Source organism: Lissotriton vulgaris, chromosome 1_1, assembly GCF_964263255.1.
Source record: "Lissotriton vulgaris chromosome 1_1, aLisVul1.2, whole genome shotgun sequence".
Lineage (NCBI taxonomy): Eukaryota > Metazoa > Chordata > Amphibia > Caudata > Salamandridae > Lissotriton > Lissotriton vulgaris.
Genome location: NC_141685.1, coordinates 997,321,866 through 997,345,980, shown reverse-complemented (window position 1 = coordinate 997,345,980; position 24,115 = coordinate 997,321,866). Strand labels below are relative to the sequence as shown.

The window sequence follows — 24,115 nt, the reverse complement described above, 5'->3', positions numbered from 1 at the left end:
TATGGTTTTAAAAACGCTTGCTGCCTCCTTCCTGGCCTCCAGCAATTTTCGGCAACAATAAAAATGTCATGATGACTCTGGTGATTAATGTTCTTCCTAGAGAGAGATCAGAATTTTGTCTGAAGGAAGTTTTAACTCATGGAAAGGTAGCTCAGAGGGTTAATGTACCGGCTGCAAAGAACATGCGCCATGCAGATCACAAAGTGCACATAATGTTAATAGGTCAGTGGGATGCTGCTTTTGTCAGAGAGATCCTTTTGTTACTTGCAGTTTATGAGTTAAATACTTAACTTAGAACAGTGAGCTATTAACTGTCATCTAAAAGCTGCATACAAAGGTATAAATTAGAGTGTTATGTTCCACTCCCCACCTAGCCCCCCACCCCAGTCTTTGATTATCCTAATGTCCCAAAAAGTTCTTTTGGACAGAAATCAATTCTGATTATTAAGGAGAACCCCCAGCCAACCATGGTATTACGTTTTAAATTCCGGGTATTGTGTTTCTCCAGACCAATCACTATAAAACTATATGGGCTACTAGTATGGTGTTCGTGTGACTCCTACACCTTGAAGTCCTTAGTCTTATGTAACATTTTCTATACAGTGATTTACACACATATTGATTGTCTCTGTGTAATGTGTGTGATGTAAAGTGCTCTGACACCCTACAATGGTATGAGTGGCGCTGTAAACCAAATTAAATGCATCTGAGAGAGAGTAGTTATGGAAACTTGGGGGGCACAGTTAAAGGGTGGTAGTGAGGGAATCCATGGTCATTGGGGGCACTAACAAACATTAATGCACAGGACACCACCAGTGCTATGGCTGGCCCTGCCCTTGAGGCCAGTCTGCCTCACCCATAAGTACCGCCATTGGCCTTGTTTCAGCAGTAGTAGCTGCAACTGACCAGGGATTGGCATTGCAGGACTTGCAAGCACACCAAACTAAGTTCGCAAACTTATAGTCACCCGGCTTCATTCACAAGCACTTTTAACATGTGTTGCCTGCTGTGGGGCCACTGGAATTAATTATGACAACATTATGCCGTAGTGTTGACTAAACTATGCATTAAAAAAAGGCTGCAGATTAATGCAGTATATTTTCAGATATTTTTTTATTTTGACATGTGTACACATGCTAACAGTCTCTGGAAAGATTTTGCCTTATTAGTACCAGTGTAACATACAAACGCAGCAGTGAGAAAGGTGACCAGTCAACCTTTACAATAGGCCATCCATCCACTCCACAGCAACACAAGTCACATTTTATATTAACTTTTGATATGTTTGAGTTATCATGAATTCTAGCACCAAGATGCCAATATTGGTAAATATGTGTGCTACAAATAATCCCTAACGTACACTGTGCATACAGGATATTCAATCTGGTGCTTTAATCATAGGCTGTTTTTAAAGTATTCTGATAAAAATCGAATCGTGCTGAAGACAGCCTTGATTGGTGTGGGATGGAGGACCTGGAAGTCTGCACACCTAGCAGACAGAGCTAAAGCACCTTGTCAGAAAGTTTTGCGCTTTCCCTACAGGTGGTGTTTGTTGTCCTGTGGCAGGGTCAGTCACATGTCCTGGATTCCTGGCATTTAATTGAGTCTATCCCAGTTCTGCGCCCCAGTGTTTCTTGTGCCCCACCTGGCACACATCATTTCGGAGTATGGTGATGATGTTAACATTTTGCCCCCCCCTGGAAAAATGTCTGCGGACGCCCATGAATGTGCCTTTGTGTAACGAAACTGGTGCTATGTAAAAGTGCGCTGATATCTTCGGGTCTAGTTTGCGCTATATAAAACTCAATATATATATAAAGCCCTAGAAAAAAAGGATCTGCGCCCATTCCTGCCATTAAGCATTTACCCTGAAATATGCAACAACTCTAGTTGGAAAAATAAATTAAGCCAGTCCTAAAATATGTGGCAAGTGAGCTTGGCAGGATAAAGGGACAAATGTATGTCAACATGTTTTTTGGAAAAATATTTATGTGAGGTCGAGATTTCCGAAATCTGCATTTTGGAGTCTGTGTTTCTTCAAAAGATGGTTTTGCAGTCTCTTGCCAGGATTCACAAATACATCTGGAGCATTGCGTTGCGCAAAGGACCAAGAAATACGCAGCACTATATTTCCCCTTCGTTGCGTGCTGACGACACTGAGACTTGTTTGCGCAACTCTAAACATGATTTAGAGTTGTGCTACAGTGCAAGGCCGAGCAGTGTCTTTCCTGAGTTTTGTACTCAAGTAGCCCCCGCAGGACAAGTCTCTGGTTTCAGACAACCGTCCAAGGACAAACTGCATCGTATGTGTAAATTTGCAGAAATTACGCATAATATGCAAAGAAATTTCACACAATTTGCCTTTTGACAATTTTAAGCGCCTGTTTTCATTTGGTGCTAGGATTCCAAAGAAACCCAACACCCGCTGCATAATGTGACTTTAATTACTTTAGAACCCTAAGGGAATTTGCACTGTTTCAGCCTCATCATACCCACTTTGTATAGATCATCAGCCATGTCCTGTGACGCGGCAATACTGTTTAAGTGCTTCACTAGTGTCAATCTTCAGAGCAAAAAATCCTTTTGCGAACAAAATGTATTAAACGCTTTTAAACACCAATTAAAGGCGCGCTCAACTCTGTGTGTCCCATGAACGACTAGTAAATCTGGATCATTGTTTGCAATTGACCTGGCGTCCCTGGGACGCCAGGTCAATTTTGTACTTCTCTGCTCGAAACAGTGATGGACCTGGCTAACACAAACGCCAACTTCACTCTTCTCGGTGATTTTAATCTTCATTTTGATGAACCGTCGGCAATGGTAGCCACTGAGCTTACTCAAGACCTGCTATCCTACCATCTACAACAGAAGGTCCACCATTCCACGCATATTAAAGGTCATCTCCTAGACTCGATCTTCTCAAGCCTAGACAAACTGGTTGGAGATCCTCCTATCCCTCTTCCCTGGTCAGACCATTTTTTATTTCCGTTTACCTGGTCCCCTATGTCTAGAGCACCACAAACCCACATTCCTCGTCCCTTTAACTGCTCATGGTCGAAACTCCCGCTTGAAGAGTGGTCCCAGGAATTTGGTAGATCTACGCCCAACCCGAAGGTAGCATATAATCTCTTCAACTCCTGGATCGAAGATTCACTCAACTCAGTACTACCAAAATGACGTATGCTAAAAAAAAACGGACACCATAAATCCCCCTGGTTTTCCCCGGAACTTCAGCAACTAAAAAAACAATGTAAAAATCAGGAAAGACAATGGAGAAAAAACTTCTCCCGGAGGAAGAAAATGGAATATAGAACCTCGTTACGCATATAAAAGGCAGAAACATAAAAAAACAGGCCTCTTTTTTTTAAAGAAAGATCTCCCTTGCAGCAAATGCCCCCAGAGAAATCTTTAAGATTGCAAAAACTGTCTTGAAGGTCCCAGGCCCACCTATGATTCCAGACCCCTCAGGGAACCACTGTAATAAACTGGCTCAATTCTTCTCTGCTAAAATCCAGAACATTCTAAACTCTTCCCTACTAAAGACATGAATCCTTTCACATCAGTAGAAAAGACATGCCCTGCAGAGATCGCCCCCCGCCTAGAAGCCTTTATACCCCTCACACTGAACTCCCTTTTACCTATCCTAGCCGCTGTGAAAAGTGGATCTCCCCGCGATCCGGCACCACTTCATATTTTAAAAAAGGTATCACCCGCCATCGCTCCTACAATCCTCACCTTAATCAACACCTCTCTCTCTTCTGGTTTGGTCCCCGCAGAATGGAAAAAAGCGATGGTCAGAGCTCTTATTAAACAACCTTATTTGGATCCCACGAGCCTAGCCAATTACCGACCCATCTCGCTCCTTCCTGGATTAACCCCTTCGCTGCGGCGGCAATTCCGCCGCAGCGCTGGGGGGGGGGGGGTGGGGCCGAGCGGCGCTCGCATTTTCGTGACGGAGCCGCTCCGTCACGAGCCGCGGTTGCGCTGTGCTCATGACGGAGCGGTTCCGTCATGGCCCCGCCCGCTCAATAGAACGCGCCGCGCAGGCGCGAAATCAGCGCCGCACAGGCACGGCGGCAGGGCCATGACGGAACCGCTCCGTCATGAGCACAGCGCAACCGCGGCTCATGACGGAGCGGCTCCGTCATGAGCATGCATGGGGTTAAGTAAAATCACAGAAAAACATGTCAACAGCTCCCTCTCCACATTTCTTGAATCCCACAATCTGCTCCACTCATCTCAAACTGGCTTCCGTCCTGGCCAAGGAACCGAAACCGCGTTAATGATGGTAGTAGAGGAAGCAAGAAAGATTCTCGATCAAGGAGGTACTTCTGCCATCATCCTCCTTGACCTCAGCGCAGCCTTTGACACGGGGAACCATCAAACCCTGATCCAACGTCTCAGGAACGTCGGTGTGTCAGGCTGTGCTCTTAAGTGGCTACAATCCTTTTTGGAAGGAAGATCATATCAAGTGTTCGAGGACGATGTCATCTCAGACCCTATTCTGTTGAGTTGTGGTGTCCCTCAGGGCTCCTACCTGAGCCCCACCCTCTTCAATGTTTATATGTCTCCCTTAGCGGACATTGTTGCCCCCTTTGGGATTCATATTGTATCATACGCCGATGATACGCAATTGGTCGTAGCACTGATCAACCTTACCAGTCGCCCATTGATCTCCACTCCTGTTTAGAGGAAGTGGTTAAATGGATGAGCCTCTCCCAGCTGAAGTTAAACGGAGACAAAACTGAGGTTGATTCTGCTGGGAAATCAGAGCAGCTCTAACATCAACTCGATGTGGCCAGTATGCATGGGCCCTTCCCCAATTCCTAAACCAGAAATAAAAAGTCTCGGCATATGGTTAGATCAAGATCTTCCCTTTAAAACCCAAGCGAGAAAAACTGTGGCCTCCTGCTTTGGCCTGCTGAAAATGATTCAGAAAGTACTCCCACTACTTCCATTTCCAGCAAAAAAGATACTGGTCCAGGCCCTGATCCTTTCTAGGATTGATTTTGGCAATGCTCTTTTATTTGGGGACACCAAGCCCAGTGATCAAGAGGTTGCAGATTCTCCAGAATGCGGCGGCTAGATTGTTGACCAGTACCAGCCACCGCTGCTCCGCAAATCCAGCCATTCGTGCTCTGCATTGGCTCCCAGTCAGAGAAAGAATCCACTTTAAGACTTTATGTATCGTCCACAAGTCCCTAGTAGAGAATAGTCCTTCCATCATGAAAGCCATGATTCGCCCCCATAAAACCACTAGAAACCTTTGATCAGATTCACTTCACGTAGCCGTAGTTCCTAGGATCAGAAAGCCAAGGGGTGGAGGTAGAGTTTTTTTATACAATGCTCCCAAACTGTGGAATGCTCTCCCACTGCACCTACGTAGAGAACCTAACCACCTCGCTTTTCGGAAGCACTTAAAGACTTGGCTTTTCCCTTAAATCCTTTTATCCTGTTCTTCTTATGATTGATTAGCACTGGGACACTTCCGGGTAGCCATGAGCTCTATAAAACCCTTTTCATTTCATTTCATTACATGGTACTCTATACGTCTACTTTCTTTAATCCCACCTCCCACACCAACTCCCACTGACAGTTCCTGAATCAAGTAGGTGGAGGCCCCCTAGGGAGTCAAAAATGTCACGCCTCCCTCACAAATTATCTCCTAATCCCAAATGCACAGGATTTTTTTACAAACTGACAGCTGCCAGAAGATGAACTTTTAACCTCTTCTCACGGTGGACATTCTGCCGCGGTGCTGAAAAAAATTAAGCATGCGCGGTTCGGACGGCCCCTGTCCGTCCTCTGCACATGCCCACTGTGATGTCGGATGACCATGGGCCATCAGACGCATCGAAGAGGTTAAGAAACAAACTGTTATGTGAATCTAATGTCTCTGGTTTGTGTACTTTAAGTTGTTAATGGGTACATTACATTAATACAGTATTTTCTCTATAGAGTTTTTAATGGAAAGTTTTTGTTTCTTTGAGCTGATTCATTTTTTTCTATCTTTTGGAAACATTAATTAAGAAAGCTTGATTGTAAATTTTGATCCGTTGTCGCGGGCCCCTAAAAGGAGTGGGGCCTGTAGGCTGGTGCCTACTTACCTATTTGGTAATCCAGCACTGCCCACTGCGCTCAGCCCACATTTCTGCCTCCAGGACTTCACCTCACCGTGGCACAGCTCCAGTGTTCCACCTGTAACTGGCACCCCTAGTGGTGCCCTGGATTTGTGGTGCCACAATACATTGTGGTCATTTGGTACTGGTCCCAGAAAGGATGCTCTTAGTCACTATTTGTGGTTGGTGTATGGAGTGTGCCAATCCCTGATGCGCCACACTGACGTTATCTTGTGCATCACCACCGAGATGAACCTAATACCACCAGGTCCGCCCAGAATAGGTGCTGCTGACATTAAGGGTGGGCCTCAAGGGGTGCTAGGAAGGACTGGTGGCAAGATGGCAGCCCATGGAGTGGCAGCAGGATCGTAAAGGTCTATAGGGCAACCAGGTAGAGCACGATGGGCTGGTCTGACATATCAGAATGTGGGCCTGGTTATTAGCACTTTGTGGGCCTGTTTTATGGGCAGGGGGTCGGTTTTTACTGTTGATTTCTCCATTACCACAAACGTTGCCTGCAGCAAACACAAACGTATGCAGTTTCGCATACCTTGCAAAATACACATACATCAAGTCTTGACAAATTCAAAACTGGCCTGATTCTCAAACGTGGGAATGGGATACTTTTGTATCTATCTGGTTCACTAGTGGGGGCAGTTTTATTTTAGGGTCTGGACCTTTTTTTTTTTTATCCCAGTCTGACCCTGGGTGGAAGGACCCCTGTTCTCCAATTGGTCAAGGTGCGCTTCAGGCAGATGGGTATTGTGCAGTATGCAGGCGGTGGTGGGGCAGGTCCCGGCCACTTTAAAAGTGGAGTAGTGCGGCCTCTTTTGCGTCCAGGCCTCAGTGCTGCCACCAGCCCACTCTGATCACCTGCCCAGGCATGTTGCTCGTGCCCAGCCTTCACAGGCCGCTTTAAGGGTTTGGTGGTTTGGGGTCAGGGCCTTCGCGAGCAGAGGCTGGGGGCAGTCCACCAAAGGACCCAGGCGAGGGGCTTCCACTGCCTGCCTGGTGGATTCTACGCATGGGTGGGGATGACTTTGCAAAGCATGGCCGGTGGGATTTAGTTGATCCCTTGCTAGCTGAGATGTCATGGTTAAGGGGTGTTGGACAGGCCACATGACGGGCCGCTCTCCCCCGGCTCGACCAGGCCCGAGCCCAGTCATACAAGCACCACACACCACCATTGTACGTCCTACGCCCCCTCAGGGACACCTGCCCTCGAACATGATCACCTCATGGGCCCGATCCACTGCCGACCCATGCGCTCAGCCTGGGCCGCCATCTTGGACACTTCGTCACGAGGCCGCCTGGCCCCCGATCGACCTCAACCCTGGGCCTAGCCCGGCCTCAGACATTCCGGCACCACCCTCCACCCAGGAGGTGAGCGAGCTACTTGGCAGGTCAATGGGAGAAAGAGGTGTCGATGGCTCTCCCCCGGCCAGTGCCGCTCGCCCATCGCCTCCCCGGGCGCTGGCTCCACCCCCCTGCTGGGTGTCTGGACTCCCTCATCCCGGACCTCCCGACCTCCAAGTGTGAGGGTCCGGACATCAAAGCACGCCAGCCCTATAACTGAGGCAGCTCCAGAGCAGGAAGGCAGTTGTATCTTGGAGTCGAGAGACGTAAAGAGGAACTCACCCTGGACGGACTACTGGCGCTGCCGTAGCTCTGTCCTGTGCACCATCATCCTGCCTGTTGGTGCTGCCACAGCCGTCGTAACCTTCATCCTTCATCGTCGTCCGGATCTGCTGGCGAGGCCGCGGACCGTTGTAACCGTCATCTGCATCGGGACCTGCTTGGCTTCTCCACGGCCCGTCGACCATCCGCCATCCATCCCGGGACCTGCTTGGCTTCTCCACGGCCCGTCGATCATCCTTCGTCCATCTCGGGACCGGCTTGGCTCCTCCACGGCCCGATCAGCAAACACACCGAGCTCGAGGATTGAGAGCTATTTAACTCATTGGCAACTAAGACTGTCCCGCTACCCCTTTTTCCTCAACCAGAGATCAGAACCGAGGGGACCCCTGAGTCCAGACCTCCTTGTATCATATCAACGTAACCTAAGAATTGCCTATAAAGTCTCGTTAACCTTCAATCTTGTGTGGTGTCCGTCTGTGGGGGGGAAGTTACTTATCTGTACAGTCGTTGGAGACGGCTCTCCCTGGAGACCTCTCCCCGTAATCTCGGCCGACCCTCCCGGTCCGTCTAACATTGGTGGCCAGCGGCGCGATCCGAATCACCGCATAACGTACAGAGAGTAGCTCACCCCACAACGAACAACAATGTCAACTAAAGAGAGCGGATCAACTGAGAAGTTCCAAATGGAAAAACTCGAGGAATACAGCCATCGTGAACTAAAGCAGTTCTGCATCGAACTAGGTATCGCTACCACCGGACTAAGTACCAAGGACGATTTTAAGCATGCCCTAGAATCTTGGGCAGAGACCGGGGATGTCGAAGCCCCTGAGCAAAGCACCGCGAAAAATACCAGCACGGGCCCTGAGGGGCAAAGAACCAGTCTCTCGCAAGACGAGATCCAAGAAAGAGAAAAAGCCCGACTACACGAACTCGAAATGGCCCGACTCAAGATGGACATAGAACTCAAATTGGCCGAGCAAAAAATAAACTTAGAGCACCTTCGCCTCCGAGAAGAAAGAGAGGAGAAACAGAGGCAAAGGGAGCTCGAGGAAAAAAGACTAACGTACGAGCACGAGCGGAACCTAGCCGAGATCAACCTGCGCAAACAGAATAAAGAGTTAGGGGTGCCTGACCGACCGTCCACCCCAGGGACCACGGAGAAAAAAGTGCACATCCCCAAGGATGTGGTCCGAGAATATTTTCGAGAAGACGACATCCAGCAATGGTTTAAGGCCTATGAAATCGCGATGACTGCGCACCGGATCGATAGAGCCGACTGGGGAGCCGGCCTATGGGGCAAATTCCTTAATGAGGGCCGCGATACTCTGTTACAGCTCCCAGACCACCAGATGACCTCCTACGACCATATGAAAGCGGCCCTCCTCACCCGCTATGGCCTCACGCCCGAGATGTACCGTCAGCGGTTCCGAGACTGCACACGCATTCCAGGTACAACTTGGGTGGACTATGTAACGTACTTTAGCAGAGCCTTCGAAGGCTGGATCAGAGGGAACAACGTCACGACCTACGAGCAGCTGTTCAATCTGATGGTATGGGAGCATCTGTCCAACAATTGCTTCATTGAACTACGCCAACACCTCCTCGACAGCAAGTTAACCGATCCCCGGCAGCTCGCAGCCGAAGCTGACCGGTGGGAGATCACCAGAGTGGGCCGGAATGGGTCCTACGAGCAGAACAGGAACAACAATGGTCACCCCCGACCCAGAGGAGGAGGAGGGGGCCAAGGACGAGGAAGAGACAACACTCCGGCCGCCCCCACTACCAGCACCACCCCCCCGGCCAACCGGGGCAGCACCCCGGCGCGACCGGGATACAGAGCCAATGTTACATGTCACCGATGCCAACGAGTCGGCCACTATGCAAACGACCCAAGCTGCCCGCAGTATCAGAGTCCAAGACCCCGCCAGGTGGCCGCCGCGGCACTAGGGGAAGAACAGATCTCCGAGGAACAAGAAACAGACGAGCAAGAGTATCAAGAGTGGGAGCCAGCAGCCATGACTCTCGCGTGCTTAGGGGGAAGAGACATGGTCCCGCGGGTCCCCCTACCCGCTAACACCCAGAAGTACAGCCAATGGGTGAACATCAATGGACAACGGGCCGAAGCCCTTCGAGACACCGGGGCCAGTGTGACAGCCGTCCGCTGTCATCTGGTGACCCCAGAACAATATCTACCGAACATTCTCTGCCCTGTGCGATCCGCCGACAACTCAGAGAGTCTGTGTCGGATGGCCTGCGTCCCCTTTGAGTGGGGAGGGGTCTCCGGCATGCTGAAGGTAACGGTCCGCGACGACGCCCCCGTGGACTGCCTCCTCGGAAATGACCTGGAAAGCTCCCCGTGGGCAGCCGTGGAGCGAAAAGAACACTTGGGGATGTTGGGCGTCCCAGACTGGGCGTGCGTCACCACCCGGTCCATGGCCGCCCGTGCCAACCCTCACCCCGAAGAACCAGAATGGCCGGCGCCACCGCCCCCGGTCGCCCCCGCCGAGACCCCCGACCATGGTATCCCCCTCGAACTTGCCCAACCTTCCGACCTTGCTAATCTTGACCAGTGGGCTCAAGAAGGGGGACCCACACAAGAACAATTTCGTCAGGAGCAGGAGACTTGTCCCTCCCTTGAGGGACTCCGACAACAAGCACTCGCCCAAAGCGCAGGGGATACCTCCGGAACTCATTGGGTCTACTGGGACAATGACCTATTGTACAGCGAGCAACGAATCGCCGAGCTAGGGGCCAACCGAGTACTAGTGGTGCCCCTCCGCTTTAGAGACTTCCTGCTAAATCTGGCCCACGATGTCCCCCTGGCAGGGCACCTGGGACAAGATAAAACCTACAGCCGCCTAGTGACCCACTTCTTCTGGCCAAAAATGAGAAACGATGTGCACCAGCATTGCCGATCTTGCCCCACGTGCCAAGCCAGTGGGAAGAGCGGCCGCAAATTAAAGGCCCCCCTGCAACCCTTTCCAGTAGTCACGACCCCATTTGAGAGGGTCGGAATAGACATTGTGGGACCCCTAGACCCGCGTACAAGACAAGGCCATCGCTTCATCCTGGTACTAGTGGACCACGCCACCCGCTACCCTGAGGCTATTCCTCTCCGGACCGTGACAGCCCCAGTGGTCGGCCGGGCCCTGATGGGGATCTTCTCCCGTGTGGGGTTCCCCCGAGAAGTCGTCAGTGACAGAGGCACAAACTTTATTTCCAAATATATGAAGTCCCTCTGGCAACAGTGTGGGGTCACCTACCGCTTCACGACCCCCTATCACCCCCAAGGAAACGGACTTGTTGAGCGGTTCAATCGCACGCTAAAAGGGATGATCGGGGGATTGGAAGAGCCCCTCCGTCGCCAGTGGGATGTGCTGCTGCCGTGCCTCCTCTTCGCCTACCGGGAGGTCCCACAGAAGTCCCTAGGCTTCAGCCCATTCGAGCTGCTCTATGGGCACCCAGTACGGGGGCCACTCAGCCTGATCAAAGAAGGCTGGGAGATGCCTCCGGCCAAGAGTCCGCCCGATGTCTTCCGGTACCTCCTCACCCTCCGCAACCAGTCCCGAAGGTTCAGAGACCTAGCAAAAGCCAACCTAGAGACAAGTCAAGAGGACATGAAGAAATGGTATGACCAGAACGCCTCATCTATTGAATTCGAGCCGGGGCAACAGGTCTGGGTAATGTCCCCCACAGAACCGTGCGCTCTCCAAGACAAATGGACGGGACCCTTCAAGGTAATCGAGCGCAAGGGTCCTGCCACCTATCTGATCGATATGGAGTCCGCCCGGAATCCGCTCCGAGTCCTCCACACCAACAGACTGAAACCCCACTTTGCGCGAACAGAACTCAGTCTCTTGATGGCCACAGACAATGGGGTTGAAGACGACTCCGAACCTCTCCCTGACCTCTTGCGGACCCAGGAGCAAGACGGCTCCGTGGATGGGGTCCGACTCTCGGAGACCCTCACCAGAGAACAACGCCACGAGTGCCAAGCCCTCCTATCACGATTTGCCAGTCTGTTCTCCCTCACCCCAGGTGTCACTTCCTGGTGTGTGCACGATGTGGACACCGGAGACAACCCTCCTATCCGCCACCGGGCCTACCGCGTACCTGATCGGGTACGGGCCTGCATCCAGGCGGAAGTAGCTAAGATGCTCACGCTCGGGGTCATCGAGCCCTCAGACAGTCCATGGGCCAGCCCGGTCGTACTGGTCCCCAAAGCGGCCGCCCCCGGAACCACACCAGAACTCCGGTTCTGTGTCGACTACCGGGGCCTGAATGACGTCACCAGAACGGACGCACACCCCATCCCCCGGGCAGATGAACTGGTCGACCGAATGGGCGCTGCCCGCTACCTCAGCATCTTCGACCTGACGGCAGGTTATTGGCAGATCGGCCTCACATCCCGAGCACAAGAACGTTCTGCCTTCTCCACCCCCGATGGCCACTATCATTTTAAGGTCATGCCCTTCGGCATGAAAAATGCCCCAGCGACTTTCCAACGGCTCGTCAACCAGGTCCTGGCGGGGCTCGAAGAGTTCAGCGCCGCCTACCTGGACGACATCGCTGTGTACAGCCACCATTGGACCGAGCACCTCCACCACCTCCAAGCAGTACTACAAGCCCTTCAGCGAGCTGGCCTCACGATCAAGGCCAGCAAATGTCAAATTGGACAAGGGTCGGTGACCTACCTCGGACACCAGGTGGGAAGCGGCCTAGTGGCCCCTCTACAGCTGAAGATTGCCGCCATCCAGAACTGGCAACCCCCTATCACTCAAACTGAGGTGCGAGCCTTCCTGGGCCTCACGGGCTACTACCGAAGGTTCGTGAAAGACTATGGTACCATCGTGGGGCCTCTCACCGAACTCACATCAAAAAATCAGCCCAAGAAAGTGAACTGGACCCCAGAGTGTCAAGCGGCATTCGAACAGTTAAAGGCCGCCATGTGTTCCGCTCCTGTGCTCCAGGCCCCAGACTACAGCCGGGAGTTCGTCGTCCAGACGGACGCCTCCGACCAGGGCATTGGGGCAGTCCTGTCCCAAGTGAACACCGAAGGCCTTGATCAACCGGTGGCCTTCATCAGCCGGAGACTCCTACCACGGGAACAACGCTGGAGCACCATAGAAAGGGAAGCCTTCGCTGTGGTATGGGCCCTCAAGAAGCTCCGGCCCTACCTTTTTGGCACCCACTTTCGGGTACAGACTGACCACCGACCCCTGCAGTGGTTGATGCATATGCGGGGGGAAAACCCAAAACTGCTACGCTGGTCCATCTCCTTGCAAGGTATGGACTTCACGGTTGAACACCGGCCTGGGTCCGACCACGCCAACGCGGATGGCCTGTCCCGGTTTTTCCGCCTCGACGAAGAGAGTCCCCAAGAGGATGGGTAACTCTCCCCGCCTTCAGCTGGGGGGGACGCATGTTGGACAGGCCACATGACGGGCCGCTCTCCCCCGGCTCGACCAGGCCCGAGCCCAGTCATACAAGCACCACACACCACCATTGTACGTCCTACGCCCCCTCAGGGACACCTGCCCTCGAACATGATCACCTCATGGGCCCGATCCACTGCCGACCCATGCGCTCAGCCTGGGCCGCCATCTTGGACACTTCGTCACGAGGCCGCCTGGCCCCCGATCGACCTCAACCCTGGGCCTAGCCCGGCCTCAGACATTCCGGCACCACCCTCCACCCAGGAGGTGAGCGAGCTACTTGGCAGGTCAATGGGAGAAAGAGGTGTCGATGGCTCTCCCCCGGCCAGTGCCGCTCGCCCATCGCCTCCCCGGGCGCTGGCTCCACCCCCCTGCTGGGTGTCTGGACTCCCTCATCCCGGACCTCCCGACCTCCAAGTGTGAGGGTCCGGACATCAAAGCACGCCAGCCCTATAACTGAGGCAGCTCCAGAGCAGGAAGGCAGTTGTATCTTGGAGTCGAGAGACGTAAAGAGGAACTCACCCTGGACGGACTACTGGCGCTGCCGTAGCTCTGTCCTGTGCACCATCATCCTGCCTGTTGGCGCTGCCACAGCCGTCGTAACCTTCATCCTTCATCGTCGTCCGGATCTGCTGGCGAGGCCGCGGACCGTTGTAACCGTCATCTGCATCGGGACCTGCTTGGCTTCTCCACGGCCCGTCGACCATCCGCCATCCATCCCGGGACCTGCTTGGCTTCTCCACGGCCCGTCGATCATCCTTCGTCCATCTCGGGACCGGCTTGGCTCCTCCACGGCCCGATCAGCAAACACACCGAGCTCGAGGATTGAGAGCTATTTAACTCATTGGCAACTAAGACTGTCCCGCTACCCCTTTTTCCTCAACCAGAGATCAGAACCGAGGGGACCCCTGAGTCCAGACCTCCTTGTATCATATCAACGTAACCTAAGAATTGCCTATAAAGTCTCGTTAACCTTCAATCTTGTGTGGTGTCCGTCTGTGGGGGGGAAGTTACTTATCTGTACAGTCGTTGGAGACGGCTCTCCCTGGAGACCTCTCCCCGTAATCTCGGCCGACCCTCCCGGTCCGTCTAACAAGGGGTGTTTCTCGCAGATGGGGTGCGTCTTTCGCCTGAGGGTAATGGACTCTGTGCGCAGGCGCTGTTCTGTTTTGTAGCCCAGTTTGGGGCACAGCTTGCAGGGACGCTGGATGGCAGGTAAACTGTTCTGGTCTTTGGCGAGGGAGGCTCATGGTTGGCAGTGACACTCTAGGCCACATTGACATCTTGCCACATGATTGGTGGTCTCATGGGCTTCAAGGGGGAATGGCTGTGCTTTTATCTTATTTACAGGGGGTTGAGGGCGGGCACTGCCGCAGCTGTTACTGGTTTTCCACTTAGCTGATTGCTCCACCATGGTGGCTCCTTGGGTTGAAGGCGATGCAGTCTATGCCTGAAGACCCAGCTTTGGATCGGGTACCCTGTCCATCTATCCATCACGTGTTTGGGACCTCTCTGGGGGTCTCAAGGGTGGATTGACTCTGGCATGGATAATTAGGTTTGCATCTGAGCGGGATCTTGTTCCCAGTATCGGGAGATTCAAGAATCAAAATGTAGGTGGTCTTTTCACAGCACAGGGGGTTGTTTAGTTTGGAAAATATAGGAGCCGGAGGAGGCATCGGACCATGAGCTCACAAAAAATGTAAGTATGCATTAGAGGGAGGGTTGATTAGCAATCTTCTTCTCTAACGTACTCTATCTTGGGATTGAAATAATGTATAGGTTTGTAATGGTGTGTTGAACAAGTATGATTTCCTTGTTTTTAGTATGTCTTTTATCTCTATGCAATGTTCTTATATACAAACCTGGGCTTGGGAAGTTTTTCTCTATCACAAAAAAAAAGTTCTGGTCCTCTGGCTTGTTCTGGCAGTGTTTTGGTCAATCGCGGAACTTGCTGTGTCCTCATCATATCTCTCTTACTGACCATGCTTTGTTCAGCTATTGAATGCTTCTCTACGCTTGATCAGCCCTTTGCTCAACACAGTATGTTTCCCGTTATTCTTACTAAGGATACTACATGAACGCCACACTACCCTACTTCAGAGATGGCGAAGGCAGGTTTTCGCGTTGGTGGCGCCTGGTATGACAATCTTTGCTGGATCCTCATTATTACCTCGTTCTTCTTGGATTCCCTTACTACCACTGTCCAATGGTACGTCTCATCTCTCCTTATTCCCTCTCTCACATTTATTTGTTTTTATAGCGCAACTCATTCCAATGTAGAATGTCAGAGTGCTTTGCATCACAAACACGCTACAGAGTCATACAGGTGTATACCTTAATGTATACCAATTGTTACTTAAGACAATGAGGACTACATGTCATCCATATTCATGATTCAGCTTTCTGCTTAATTCAGAGACTCTGTCCCTCACCACCCCTTGTTGTAAATATTTTTGTCCACCCTAAGCGTGGAAGGGTATTCTCAGATGTGAGACCCTTGCTCATTGCACCATCAGGATTCAAGCAAACCGGGCCGAAGACGGCTGTAATGCCAGAAACCGGTCCCCGGGAGCTTGTTTCCTTCCCAGTGTAAGAATTGGCTTTTGTAGTTTGGTTTTCCCTGTTCCCATCATGCACTGGGACAGGAACAGACTAATTTGCATACAGCCAGGTTCTGAAACTGGGATGGTGCAGTGAGCTAAAAAACGGTGTTGGATCTAGCCCTGATCTCTTGACTGGGTGAGAGCTTTCTGCTTAATTCAGAGACTCTGTCCCTCACCACCCCTTGTTGTAAATATTTTTGTCCACCCTAAGCGTGGAAGGGTATTCTCAGATGTGAGACCCTTGCTCATTGCACCATCAGGATTCAAGCAAACCGGGCCGAAGACGGCTGTAATGCCAGAAACCGGTCCCCGGGAGCTTGTTTCCTTCCCAGTGTAAGAATTGGCTTTTGTAGTTTGGTTTGCCCTGTTCCCATCATGCACTGGGACAGGAACAGACTAATTTGCATACAGCCAGGTTCTGAAACTGGGATGGTGCAGTGAGCTAAAAAACGGTGTTGGATCTAGCCCTGATCTCTTGACTGGGTGAGAGCTTTCTGCTTAATTCAGAGACTCTGTCCCTCACCACCCCTTGTTGTAAATATTTTTGTCCACCCTAAGCATGGAAGGGTATTCTCAGATGTGAGACCCTTGCTCATTGCACCATCAGGATTCAAGCAAACCGGGCCGAAGACGGCTGTAATGCCAGAAACCGGTCCCCGGGAGCTTGTTTCCTTCCCAGTGTAAGAATTGGCTTTTGTAGTTTGGTTTGCCCTGTTCCCATCATGCACTGGGACAGGAACAGACTAATTTGCATACAGCCAGGTTCTGAAACTGGGATGGTGCAGTGAGCTAAAAAACGGTGTTGGATCTAGCCCTGATCTCTTGACTGGGTGAGAGCTTTCTGCTTAATTCAGAGACTCTGTCCCTCACCACCCCTTGTTGTAAATATTTTTGTCCACCCTAAGCGTGGAAGGGTATTCTCAGATGTGAGACCCTTGCTCATTGCACCATCAGGATTCAAGCAAACCGGGCCGAAGACGGCTGTAATGCCAGAAACCGGTCCCCGGGAGCTTGTTTCCTTCCCAGTGTAAGAATTGGCTTTTGTAGTTTGGTTTGCCCTGTTCCCATCATGCACTGGGACAGGAACAGACTAATTTGCATACAGCCAGGTTCTGAAACTGGGATGGTGCAGTGAGCTAAAAAACGGTGTTGGATCTAGCCCTGATCTCTTGACTGGGTGAGAGCTATCTGCTTAATTCAGAGACTCTGTCCCTCACCACCCCTTGTTGTAAATATTTTTGTCCACCCTAAGCGTGGAAGGGTATTCTCAGATGTGAGACCCTTGCTCATTGCACCATCAGGATTCAAGCAAACCGGGCCGAAGACGGCTGTAATGCCAGAAACCGGTCCCCGGGAGCTTGTTTCCTTCCCAGTGTAAGAATTGGCTTTTGTAGTTTGGTTTGCCCTGTTCCCATCATGCACTGGGACAGGGACAGACTAATTTGCATACAGCCAGGTTCTGAAACTGGGATGGTGCAGTGAGCTAAAAAACGGTGTTGGATCTAGCCCTGATCTCTTGACTGGGTGAGAGCTTTCTGCTTAATTCAGAAACTCTGTCCCTCACCACCCCTTGTTGTAAATATTCATATTCATGGGCATTATATGTTAAGGGTGCTTGGTCTGGAGAATTGAAGGGGCATATTAACTAAGGGCCTCATTGTGATGTCGGTCAGAAAGGTTCCGAATGGCATTTGGTTTGTCCGAATCCGTGTGGGGAACCCGTGTTTCTAACCAATTCGGAAATAATTCCAACTGGCCGATTACGATGGTAGGTAACTCTTCAATCCTTCTTACTCGGTTCCGACCGGCATTCGCAGGAACCGAGTCGGTCAGAGCAGACTCGTACTGCTCTATGGACTGCGTTCCAACCGACAGATTATGATGTCAAATTCGGACAGCCTTTCCGACTCGGTTTGTCCAACGCGGATAGGCTGTTGGAATCTGACTTTGGGGGCCCGTGGCAGTCCCCCCCTTCACCAGGAGTCCTCCAGTTGGGGCCTGTGGGGGTACCCATGGACCCCTCTTTGCAACCATGCACAGTGTGGCAGGCACCATGGTGTGTCCGCCGCAGGGTGCACGGCTTTCCCCAACCACCTCTTTCTTCAATGGGAGCCTGTGTTGTCGTTCAGAACACAGGCTCCCATCGAAGTCAATGGGAGTTCGACCGAACGGTGTTTGGAACCATCGTAATCGGTCGGACTCCCCAAACCTGAGGCGTTTGGAAACCATTCCAACATCGAGTAGGTTGGAATGCACAGAAACCAAAGTTGTGGCACTACGTTGAGAGAAAAGGAGCGAGCACAACAGCACCATATCTGCTAAGATACGGTGCTGTTGCTCTCTCCTGTAGTGCTGCCATACCTTAGTCTGCCTTGTGCAAATGCACACACCCTTGTACCACAGTGCAGGGGTATTTTAGTAACGTCAATGTTAGATGTTATACTGGAAGGTAAAATTTCAGCGCAAAATTCCATGCTTTCTCAAAGTTTAACATTTTACCACTGCTTATGTGTGCTGTACGGTGCAGCACACATGCAAAGTTAGAAAGGTTTGAACAAAAATAATCTTTTTCTCCAACTTTATGCCTACCTCAAGGAGGTATCATTTTTTATGCCAATCCCTTACTGTGAAAATTAGTAGATAGGGATAAGCGTTAAAATCCTGGGGTGTGTGTATGGGAACTTCCATGTACCACCCACGGTATGTCTCCTTGATGTAAAGTAGTGCATAGTGCTACTTTGAATTGCTTATGGTCTACTGTCCAATGCATTTGAGTATTTGTGCTAGAAAGTAAACCCCAAAACAACATTTTGCACTGATTTACATCACATTTGTGATGCAAACCACGTGCAAAGTGTTTGTATCTATGCCCCATAAAAGTAATACAAACCTTTCCCAATAAATGCACCACAATGATGGTGGTGTCTTACTAACAACATTGTATTGTTACTCAAAGGAACCCATTTTAGCAATCTTAGAATAATAAAAGATTTATGGGGAAAAGGCATAAGGTTCTGAACCTATGCCTATCAATTTTCGCGCAGCACTTTGACGCTAGTTCATTGCACAATGCGCTATATTAGAAGACACACTTATAAACTCCAATCGACAAAAGGTTCTCTGAGTCAAAAGCAGTAACCCACTAAGCTATCTACATAAAATATTAACCTGTCACACCTGGTGCTTTGCAGCAGGAACATTAACCTATGCTGCTATGAGTCAAAACTCACGAGGCAAATCACAGTTCTCTCCCTCAAGTGCATTAAGCACCAGAGTTATCATGCGGTTGTAAGATTCCTGCAGGCTGCTCTTATCTTGATCTAGACTGTCATGCAGAAGGCGCCCCTTTGACCTTGGCGCGAGGTGGAACAGCACTGGTCGCACCCTCCTAAAGTCGGCCCTGGAGATGTCTTACTTTTATTAACATGCACACTTCCCTAGCATACTCAGCCTTTTTTGGTGGGGTGAGATGGTTTACAAAACCATGTCCTAAATGTTGGCATCTGTGAAAGTCTAACAGAACATTTCTGTGGTCCTGGTTTTGGATTCTGCACAAATTTAAAAATGTACGAGAACTCACTATGACTTTGTCGACATGCACAGGGTGCGGGTTGTTAGGTCCAGCGCCTGTTGTGGCTTGTCGCAAACTCTTTTGTTCTCCTTGTCTCCCCTGCAACTATGGCATGTAACTGTGTTTTAAATCACAAGTAATATGAGGAAAGGCTTTTGGATGTAAACGTATGCTCTAGAGGAAAAGATTGAGGAGGTGGACTAAATAGAGGCAATCACATTTCCACATGGTATAAACGCGGACCAGAAGATGCATGTGTTACTCAAACAGCAATGCAAGAATTCAAGGAATAAAGTATCGATATAAGCGAAAGAAGGGGAGGCTCGGGAGTAAGGAGTGATATAAGAGCTCGGGAGTAAGGTGTCAATATAAGAGACAGAACGGGGGGCACGCGAGTAAGGAGTGAATATAAGAGACAGAAGGGGAGGATCAGGATTAAGGAACGAATATAAGAGGCAGAAGGGAGGCTCAGGATTAAAGAGTGAATATAAGAGGCAGAAGGGAGGCTCAGGAGTAAGTAGGGAGTGAATATAAGAGGCAGAAGGGAGGCTCAGGAGTAAGGAGTCAATATAAGAGCTCGGGAGTAAGGAGTCAATATAAGAGCTCGGGAGTAAGGTGTCAATATAAGAGACAGAACGGGGGGCACGCGAGTAAGGAGTGAATATAAGAGACAGAAGGGGAGGCTCAGGAGTAAGGAGTGAATATAAGAGACAGAAGGGGAGGCTCAGGAGTAAAGAGTGAATAAAAGAGACAGAAGGGGAGGATCAGGAGTAAAGAGTGAATATAAGAGGCAGAAGGGAGGCTCAGGAGTAAAGAGTGAATATACGAGACAGAAGGGGAGGATCAGGAGTAAAGAGTGAATATAAGAGGCAGAAGGGAGGCTCGGGAGTAAAGAGTGAATATAAGAGACAGAAGGGGAGGATCAGGAGTAAAGAGTGAATATAAGAGGCAGAAGGGAGGCTCAGGAGTAAAGAGTGATTATAAGAGGCAGAAGGGAGGCTCTGGAGTAAGTAAGGAGTGAATATAAGAGGCAGAAGGGAGGCTCGGGAGTAAGTAAGGAGTGAATATAAGAGTCAGAAGGGAGGCTCAGGAGTAAAGAGTGAATATAAGAGGCAGAAGGGAGGCTCAGGAGTAAGGAGTCAATATAAGAGCTCGGGAGTAAGGTTTTCAATATAAGAGACAGAACAGGGGCACGCGAGTAAGGAATGAATATAAGAGACAGAAGGGGAGGATCAGGATTAATGAGCGAATATAAGAGGCGGATGGGAGGCTCAGGAGTAAAGAGTGAATATAAGAGGCAGAAGGGAGGCTCGGGAGTAAGTAAGGAGTGAATATAAGAGGTAGAAGGGAGGCTCAGGAGTAAGGAAGGAGTTAATATAAGAGGCAGAAGGGAGGCTCGGGAGTAAGTAAGGAGTGAATATAAGAGGCAGAAGGGAGGCTCATGAGTAAGTAAGGAGTGAATATAAGAGGCAGATGGGAGGCTCAGGAGTAAGGTTTAAATATAAGAGTCAGAAGGGAGGCTCAGGAGTAAGGTTTAAATATAAGAGGCAGAAGGGAGGCTCAGGAGTAAGTAAGGAGTTAATATAAGAGGCAGAAGGGAGGCTCAGGAGTAAGGAGTGAATGTAAGAGTCTCTGAGATGAGACTGCACGGGGTAATGTAGACAGAAAGACACTCTGGGAACAACTTCAGCTGCGATAGATACTAGAGGACGACTTCAGAAAGACGCGGGTGCGCTGCTGTGGATGCAGAGCCGGGGTGAGCCGGGGTAGAGTTGGAGACCACGTAGGGCCCAGAGCGTGCAAGGGGCGGAGAGACGGGTGGGTGCGCTTATCGACATGTGCATGAAATAAACCGTGAGATCTATTCACGAGTTGCAACTTCTAAAACAGCAACTAGGAATAATTAGAGATAGAAGCGCGTGTATGCCGTGTTTCGCTTTTCACTCTGTACGTCTACCGAAGCGAGATGGGCTACAGGCGCCTCATACTGCCTCAGGTACGCGCGCGGCAGAGCTAGGAAAGCACCGGAGAGCGTGCCGTGGAAACACTTTCTAGCACTTTCAGTGTTCCCTCGAACACTCAGGACTTAAATGCTATCGGACACTTTACGGAGTTTGGGGGTCCAGCAACGTTAATGGCACATGACTAAAACCTGCTCTAACGCTCACGGGGCTCGGGTAAGTGAACATATAGGGCGCACATGTTCTCCCGCTCTCTTTAAGAGGGCAGTGTTAACCCACAGAGGCCCCTGTGTACCTTGGGGTGTTAAACAGCTGTGCGACGGGTAACAACTCACTATAGCTGCGGCCTTCAGAGTTGTCAGGTTTCTTCTACCGCTGCATGAGCTGCTGTTCTTAAACCGCTGGATAGCTCCCTGGGTTATGCTCCAGCTGCGGAGATCCGTTGGAGCTTACGGTAACTATTTAAATGTGAGCTGGGCAAACCAGTGATCCATCTTTACAGGGTCGGTAAACTGAGTGTCACGGAGTTGGCTGTGTTCTATACAACTGCATATCTGCGGTAGGAAAGCGCAATATAAAAACTAGGTGTTATTAAAACGTTTTAGCGACAGGCGTTGACTGGCATTTCTGTACGGGTGGGCGAGCGACTGGAAGCGTGAGCGAGGCTCGAGCCGGAGACCTGGCTCTGGCTCAGCTCGAGGTCCTGTTGGCACCACAAGCCCATAAGGGGCCAAGCCTTACTCCCTCTACCCAGGATGTGGCGTTAGGATCAGAGCTGAGACTGTAGGACTGAGGAGCCAGGTTCGATTCGGGTCTTGGCATGGGCGCAACATCCTGCGATTCTGGACAAATCACTTACCCTCCTCATGCCTGTAAACAATTCATTTGACCTTATGTAATGTAACTAGTGCTCATCGTCGGTAGAGTGCGGGCTATATGAGAAGGCTGCAGAAAAATGCACTAAGACATAGAACAAAGCCTTCACATAAGGAAAGGCAAATAGTTATCCATTTAGTAACTGATTTATACAAAGTCAACCAGAAAACCTGGATAAATCCTGGCTTCCCCGTTTAAATTGTGTGATCTAAGATTTTTGGGGGTAATAAAACATGTTACTATTTTTTTCATTATAGCGTGTGAAAATAGTTTCAAAGATGAGCTCAGACTACCAGAAGTACAAAACTACCACTTTTAATAAGTACTTCTCAATGTACAACATTAAAGAAATACACGTTTTTTAAATTTTCAAGAGACTTTATCTATTTCTTTTGTTGTATGATTTGCATAGCAAGTCTTTTCAGGACTCAGCTCGTGCACCTACTATGAGATCCAATCCAGACCCTTGGCTCGGCTCTGGCTCGGCTCTGACTCTTAATGTGCCGGCTCGCCCACCTCTACAATTCGGCTAACACGAGGACCAAGCGGCAATTTCTCGGGGCCTTTAGCTTCGAGTGCATGGGTAACACCCCTAAGGCATTATCAAGCAGTATAAACAGTGCTGTTTTCACTGTAACTGCGCAACAACTTGTAGCGCCTATAAAAAGTTACAACTATTAATAACAATTACTGTGGTTAACCTGCGGCACGCGACCAGCCCTCGGGGTACGATTTTAATACCCACCGCCTCCCGAAAGTGCACCTCTCCTGCTTACCTTCTAAATGCCACTGTCGCTCGCTCTTTCTCCTGCCCTGCGGGTGCGCCGCGACATGGTCTCGAGGCGCCTCGTCGTCAAGCTTATCCGACGGTCTCACGTCCACTCCCACCGCATGGGACCCTTCACATAGAAGATATTCCGATATGTCGCGAAAGCTCCTATCGGCTCCAACAAATATCCACCAGCCCGTCTAGTCGGTCAACTGCTAGATTTTTGGTCAAAGATATTTCCAAATGACCCTCACACCCCGTCCATCAACCAAGGAAGTTCTTTGGGACGTGAAGACGTTTTGTAGGGTTGTCACCCTCTTCGAGGAGCCCCTGAGGGGTCCCTCTCGCCTCCCAGTGGACGCCCCTCCGGTGGTATCCTCCAGTCTCCGCGGTTTTCCTGGGGTCGCCTCAGACTCCTGTGCAGTCGTCCCCCAGGCTCTTGGGGTCGCTGGACAGGTCTCCCGGGCCCCCTCACAACCAATGTAGGATGGGGCTCCTGGCGTCGCTTCAGACCTCCGTGCAGACCCCGGGAGGTGCTAATGACGCCGGGCAGTCTCCAGGTGGTGCCGGTCCCTCGCAGCTCCCTTCTCGCCAGGACACTTGACTGTCTGCTGTCCTCTCCGAGCTGCGCACACGGGCTCTTTCCGCCTCCTGGTTCTCAACCAGCAGGTGGCGCTATGAATCAGCCCTCCACCCCAGCCGGGGCCAGAGGGGGTGTCAAGTGCAAGGGCAGGAGCGAGGCTGGCAGACATGAGGGGAGAGTGGGAATTGGGCAGACAGGCAAACGGGGAGAGAGAGGGACAGGAAAGGGGTTGGGACAGAGAAGGAGAGAAATGGACAGACGAGTGAGGAGACACAAGAAGGAAATGGTGACATGGCAGACAAGGAGTCAAAGTCCAGCACAGGAGAAGGAGGAAGTCGGAGAAAGGAAAGAGAGAGTGAAAGACAAGATGAGGAGTTTGAGGCAGAGATAGACGAGAGAGAGCGACAGAGACACTGAGGGAAGGATGAGGGAAGAGGGACAAAATACACAAGGAGTAAGAACAAGTAAAAGAGGGGAAAGGGATCGCAGTGTGCCATATGTGGAGCAGTGGGAGAGTGCCATCTACGCAGGATTTTGGGGTGTTTGCAAATGTGTCCTTT

The 24,115-nt window shown here is 50.6% G+C and overlaps 1 protein-coding gene across 1 annotated transcript in view; it reads right to left on the bottom strand.

Annotated features, from left to right (window-relative positions):
* LOC147748377 (prostaglandin E2 receptor EP1 subtype-like) overlaps positions 1-23,839 on the bottom strand; it is a 98,778-nt gene extending 74,939 nt beyond the window's left edge. Inside the window, exon 1 of the mRNA XM_086961010.1 lies at positions 22,980-23,839. The gene's annotated coding sequence lies outside the window, so the exon portion shown is untranslated. The remainder of the gene's footprint in view (positions 1-22,979) is intronic.
* Between the last annotated feature and the right edge of the window lie 276 nt (positions 23,840-24,115).